The 6,796-nt window shown below is 30.6% G+C and overlaps 1 long non-coding RNA gene across 1 annotated transcript in view; it reads right to left on the bottom strand.

Moving 5' to 3' along the window:
* Window positions 1–1,362: 1,362 nt before the first annotated feature.
* LOC145972594 (uncharacterized) overlaps window positions 1,363–6,796 on the bottom strand; it is a 162,365-nt gene continuing 156,931 nt past the window's right edge. The window contains exon 4 of the long non-coding RNA XR_014439238.1: window positions 1,363–1,919. This is a non-coding gene — a long non-coding RNA (uncharacterized LOC145972594). The remainder of the gene's footprint in view (window positions 1,920–6,796) is intronic.

Below are 6,796 nucleotides of genomic sequence, written 5' to 3'. Positions count from 1 at the left end.
CGCGCGTAGAATGAGATCGGAATGTCTTTTCCGTAAGCAGATATATCGATTTTGCAAGATCTTTGGTGTATGCGTCCTTTACGAAGACATTGCTCCGAGATGAATGGAGCATTCTTGGAATCGAGTCGTGATGATTCAACAAACGGTCTCGGCGATCCTATGCGCGTTCAATCCTCTTACAAGCATGCCCTCGAAGATCGCGTGTATGACAAAGGCAACCGGCGCCTCAGAAAAATTACATCCATCCGATACACATCCGGGAATAGCTCTCTAATTAAATGCATAATATTGACTTTAAATATAGCTAATAAATCTAAGAGTCTGGAAACAGAATTAATTTTTTTCACGTTCTGAAAATTTAAATAAGTTTTTTAAATATATTTCTTCAGCAACAATATACAAAAATATATATACGCAATGCTATTCATCAAAATTAAAGCCATAAATTCGTTAAATTTTACATTAGTTTAACCTTTTTTGAAATACACACCATTTTTTATGAATATTTTTATTCTATAAATTATTCTATCACAAAAATCTGCAATTAGCAAATAAATAAAAAAGATTATTTCCATTTCTTTGAGAATGCATATTTACATAATGTTTATTTAGATAACGAAGATCGCGTGTATGGCAAAGGCAACTGGCGCCTCAGAAAAATTACATCCATCCGATACACATCCGGGAATAGCTCTCTAATTAAATGCATAATATTGACTTTAAATATAGCTAATAAATCTAAGAGTCTGAAAACAGAATTAATTTTTTTCACGTTCTGAAAATGTAAATAAGTTTTTAAATATATTTCTTCAGCAATAATATACAAAAATATATATACGCAACGCTATTCATCAAAATTAAAGCAATAAATTCGTTAAATTTTACATTAGTTTAACCTACACATCATTTTTTACGATTATTTTTATTCTATAAATTATTCTATCACAAAAATCTGCAATTAGCAAATAAATAAAAAAGATTATTTCCATTTCTTTGAGAATGCATATTTACATAATGTTTATTTAGATAACGAAGAGATGCTTATGCAAAAAAAAGTATGAGTGCACACATGAATGAACGACTTAAACACATCGTATGATTATCGATGGTATGCCTTCTTAGTTCTGTTTGCACTTTGTATCAATGGATAGCTAACAGACGGCCAAGTAAAATGATCTTTGATGATAACAAACTATGAAAGTATATGATAACGTAATTAAAGATTAAATACTAGCCACTAAGATTGTAATACAAGTTCTTCTATTAGTGAAATAATAATACAAAACGTGACTATACTTGTCGAAAGCGATAAATTTAAACAAAAGAAATTTCTAAAGGACTAAACTATATGTAATGAAATAAGATCATAATATTTTAAAAGACAATATCGAATATATAAAAATTGATTAATGGAAAAATTAATATGATAAAGATGTTTAAATCATTAAATGAATCGATACGGCTCTGAAGAAAAGCGTGAATGAACGTAAGAAATCAAAGGCACATGCTTTTGAGGACGATACGAGCTCCATAGATTTTACTAGATATCTTATCGAAAAAAATAACAAATACTCAAAGAAAAAAGGAAATAAAAACGACGGAAGTACTTTACTTAAGATGAAACGATCCGCTGAAGTGCATCCTAAGTAAAGGCGCGTAATATAATTGTATTTGAGATGAGAGCTGCACAGGTGCGTCCTGACAGGGTAACACGATATCGTGCGATCTTCTGACCCCTGTGAAGATCCATCGTCTCGACCCTGAAGGGCACCGGCATAGCGATGATTCATTCGGAGGAAATGATCTGTACATACCAGCGCTCTGCGAGCGACAAGTGTATACTTGAGTGTACACCGGCTGCTCCGACCACGTGCCATCGTGCCATCGTGCGATCACAACGTGTATATGCACAGGGTGTCCTGCACATTTCAAAAAAATTTTTAATCTTTAGGATTTATACACAAAAGAGTCTGATTAAATACGTTACTAACGAAAATTTATGCATATCTTTATTATGCATAAATATATATTAAGTTTTATAAATATATGTATATAAAAATATATGTACTAATATATATTATAAATTTATAAATCTTACGATGTTTTATAATATCTTAATTAATAAAAATAATACCAAATTAAAAAGAAGGATATACTTTTTGAATTATATTTTATTTATTAATTATATGCAAGTACGCATCAAGAGAAATGCACACAATAAAGCAATTATTTTATATGAAACTGCAATTAAGATAGATATTAATATATACAGATATTCGAGACACATTGTAAGTTAAAATATTAAGATGGATGGTCCGACAAGAACGAACTTCTTGGTATGCAGTGTCAGGAAAGTATAAATGATACACACACACATACTCGCTGCTCTTGCATTGGTATCCTAAACTCTGCACAACTGGCTTTTATTTTGAAGAAGTCTATAGTGATTACGAAGAAGTCGCTATAACAGGTGCAACGCATCTACGATGTTGATTGCATCCGTTAGAATCCGTTGCCAGTGTCCTTATCAGTCCACCTGGTCTTGCTCGCGTGAGAAAAATTAATACGACAAGAAGTGATGTAACCATATCTTCCGCTCTAAGTATTATAAAAAGCAAGACAATATTAATTACAAAATTAATAAATTTTTTTATCTTTTTAATATGTCCCAATTTTTATTCTGCCATTATTCCTTATTTACGCTATAAGAGACTATTTAGTTTATAAATTTAATGCATTCAACACTTTCTTTAAGACAACACCCATGACATATGTATACTCCTGGACAAAATTAACGCATAATTTTTTTTTTCACTTTTTCTTTAAAAGCTGATATTTAAATTTTAACGAAAAATTTTAAAGAAAAAGTTAAAAAAAATTATGCGTTAATTTTGTCCAGGAGTATATATATATATATATATATATATATATATACACTCCTGGACAAAAATTATATATATATATATATATATATATATATATAATTTTTGTCCAGGAGTATATATATATATATATATACTCCTGAACAAAATTAACGCATAATTTTTTTTAACTTTTTCTTTAAAATTTTTTAAAATTATTTAATATATATATATATATATATATATATATATATATATAGAGAGAGAGAGAGAGAGAGAGAGAGAGAGAGAGAGGCATATATATTTTTCTTTCAAAAGAGACATGAAAACGCAAGCTGACCTTTGCTACGACATCAATAAATACATTGCACGGCACAACAATCAAATGCGATGTATCTCGAAGACTCGTCTACTGAGTATGATTCAAAGCATATTATTAAGAAACAATACCCGCATACTTGAAGGATGACTACTTTTTTTCTTCCGCCAAGCAACTATTACAGCAGCGGTAAATCTGACTTACGGACTTACGAAGTGACCGCAGGATAAATGCACGGGGGATATTCCAAAGCAGAATATCCTGCTCAACGTGTAACGTAATCGTTGCATAAAGCTTTAAAATATCTCGGACTTCGCATCCTCATGTGTTTATTCTTGCTAGACGAAAGACGTCAAAATTTCACGCAATGACGTATATGTGCATTGCAAAAACCTTTTTATAAAATCAACAATAATCATATTTTATCTTTTTTTGTTGCAGCTTGTTCGAGCTTTTCCGCTCAGGTCTCCTCACAGGATAAGGTGAGTCAATCGAATATTACGCTTCTACAATTATGTCTAGAATGAGAGAGGTAATACACAAAATACAACTCGTTTTATTACTCTTTTTTTTTAAAACTTCAAGAAATTTATAATACTTAAAATTTTGAAAAATAATTATTTGTTTTAATTTTACCTATTTATATTCTCACGGTACTTATCAAAATTGCATATGCATAGGTATCTAAACTTATTCTCCTCGCGAGATGTATTACCTCGTCTCACGATAGACGCTACGTGTAACTGATACCAGTCGAGTGTATGATAATTCTCCTCTCAATATTGTGCCCTATCTCCGATATTAAATTTCTTAAACGACACATTGATACATCCTGTTTCGACAAAGTTGCTCTGACATCCGTTACCAACTAATGACATTCTTGCGATGAGAACTGTTACGCGATAACGGCAACGTGCTCGAAATACTTCTCGAAGTCCGAGAAATCTATGACGTAGCATTCGTGACGTTGGATTGGCGTGGGCGACAATCGTCACGAACGTGAAATTTCACGCCTACATCTGCCATCACCCACGGAAAAGGAAAGAGTCTCACACTTGACTAATCGTATTTTACCTAAATTCCATCGCGAGAAATCGAATCGGGATCGAATTAACGGCGACACATTCCCTGCAAGGATCTTCGCGGTACAATATCATCATCTATCACGCAACATCCGTCACAAACAGTATCGCACTGACGTCAAGCATTACGGAAAGGTCATTTACGTGATAGCATCGCACAACGTAATCGGTCGCAATCTGCTTTATTATTTAATAGCATTTTAATGAGCCGTGTTATTTAGCGAAGAAAAATAATATCTTCGCACCTAACGCGAATGACGTTGATTTAAAATTGTGTTTGACGCGTACTCTGCGAAATTAATTGGGAGCGTACCAAATGACAGATATGAGAGACAGAAACACTCGATATAAGAAAAAATCCGCAAGGAGCACAAAACGTGCTACGTGTATGTATTATTATGATATCCGTGACATAGAAGTCAAGCTTCGACGATTAGGCAGTCGCGTATTGTTCATTTAATTTTTCTCGTGAGTCGTTTGCCTTGATGCCGATGATTTCTTCGTCGAGGCATTGCGCGAAACAACAGTATCGCAGATGCAAATGCAATATCCATTAGCACATACGGTAATCGATGGCCTTTCATCGTCTTACAGATAGTCCCATAGATAGGAAAATACACATTTATCATAATAGGTTGTACTATAAATTTTTTGCAATATAATAAATTTGATAATATTTCTAATGTGTAATTAATCCGAGAAAAAGATTTTCCGTCTTAAAAATAAAATTTCAATCAATTTTTTAAATACTTGCTTATATTCCATTGAACAGAAAGATTTGTTTCTTTTGTATTTGCTTATATTAGATGTATCTATCTCTAATAGAATCTTATTAACTATTTAAAATAATACTAAGATAAATAACTTCTTTTGTTATAATAAAAGATAAATTTCTCTTAAAAGATCTAGTTCCTCGATTGATTATTTGTTTCTTCAGAGAATCTTTATGAATAATTTCCTTAACTGGCGGATGTTACACGTGTCCGGAAGCGGCCAGACGACAGCCACACAAAATTGATTTCTAAGATTATTTTCTCAGAAAAAAATCTGGAAATAAGGATATTGTCTAGACGAAGGCATCGCGAGTGCCATTTGCATTGACCCTCAGTAATGAGTTAATATCATACATCCTCGATGAATAATTGAGTATAAGTTATTGATTGATCTTATTACTGATATCACTCACTTATATATTACTTGAGATTAATTGTGCCTGTTGGTTAACAAATATGCATAATAATTTATTGATAAAAATCAATCGAGAAGGACATATACAAAAATTTATATATTAGAATTGCGCACACTTCATACTTATGCAAAGAAATCGTGTTGTTTACAATTTTTTTTGTATATTTTATATAATCAGTATCTAAATATCCAAATAATATTTTTAAAAATTTGGATAATAATTAATTGAAAAATGTTTGAATGCTGCATTGCTGTAATAGATACCTGATCTTTTTCATGTTTTAACAACACTATTTATAATAATTTATATTGTTTAATAGAAATTAATCTTAAAATTTTTAATAAAAACTCAATAAGTCTTTGACATACCATCATTTATGTATAAAAGCCAAGATGAATCGATACTGCACATATTAAATATATTGTTACGTTAGCACATTTTTTTGCTCCATTTTTGCAATTAAAATTATTATCATCATAATATTCAAGTATCTGATTTCTCATTTTCGTATAAATTCTTACTATACGTACTCCATTACATCGACTTATCTGATCATTCGATTCACTAAAATAGAAAGATTTGTTTTTGATTCTTTTGCATTTAAGACACTGCAAACTATATATGTCACATAATATTGATTAAAATACACTATTAAAACTGATAATTTATACAGATAAATCAAATTCTCGTTGCATATCACTATATTTAACTCACTACGCCATAATTGAAAAGAGAGAGAAATTCTTATTACAAAAAAATATAACAATACCAAACATCGTGCTCGATTCTGTGGCACACAAACGCATACTGTCCACTGTCTGTTGGATCAAAAGTTTTTGAAGCTCTAATATATCAGAAGACTCAGCTATTTTTCCGTGCTTCCCCACATTTTCGGAGAAAGCTTAATAAACTCGACTTACTCATCAAAAGACATAATGGTTTAGATTCATGATATTATATATAATATTATATATAGTAAATACAGTAGTTATATTACATGTTATAATATGCAAAGTGATATCTCTCATCAGTGTTCACATAAAAAATATTATTAAATTTAATCTACAAAATTTTCTCAAATTAAAACGATTTAATATATTATACATAGTTGTATTATCAATAGATATATTAACTTATATAAAGAATTCTTCCCTTATACATTAATGGATAAATTCAACTATACATATATCAGAGCGTATGCGTAGAAGAGTTTTACAATGTAGACAAAAATTTTATCATTAATAATCAATTTCTTTTTTACTGACAAAGTGCTGATATTTATCAACTATAATTAATTTTTTACATTATATTTTTTACTTGATGCACCGGACCTTTTAACATTTAT

Source organism: Camponotus vicinus, unplaced genomic scaffold (assembly GCF_025532165.1).
Source record: "Camponotus vicinus isolate PSW18456_S1 unplaced genomic scaffold, iyCamVici1.0 SCAF_1, whole genome shotgun sequence".
In the NCBI taxonomy this organism is placed as follows: Eukaryota; Metazoa; Arthropoda; class Insecta; order Hymenoptera; family Formicidae; genus Camponotus; species Camponotus vicinus.
The sequence above is the reverse complement of the archived record's forward strand: the minus strand, read 5'-3'. Positions and strand labels throughout refer to the sequence as shown.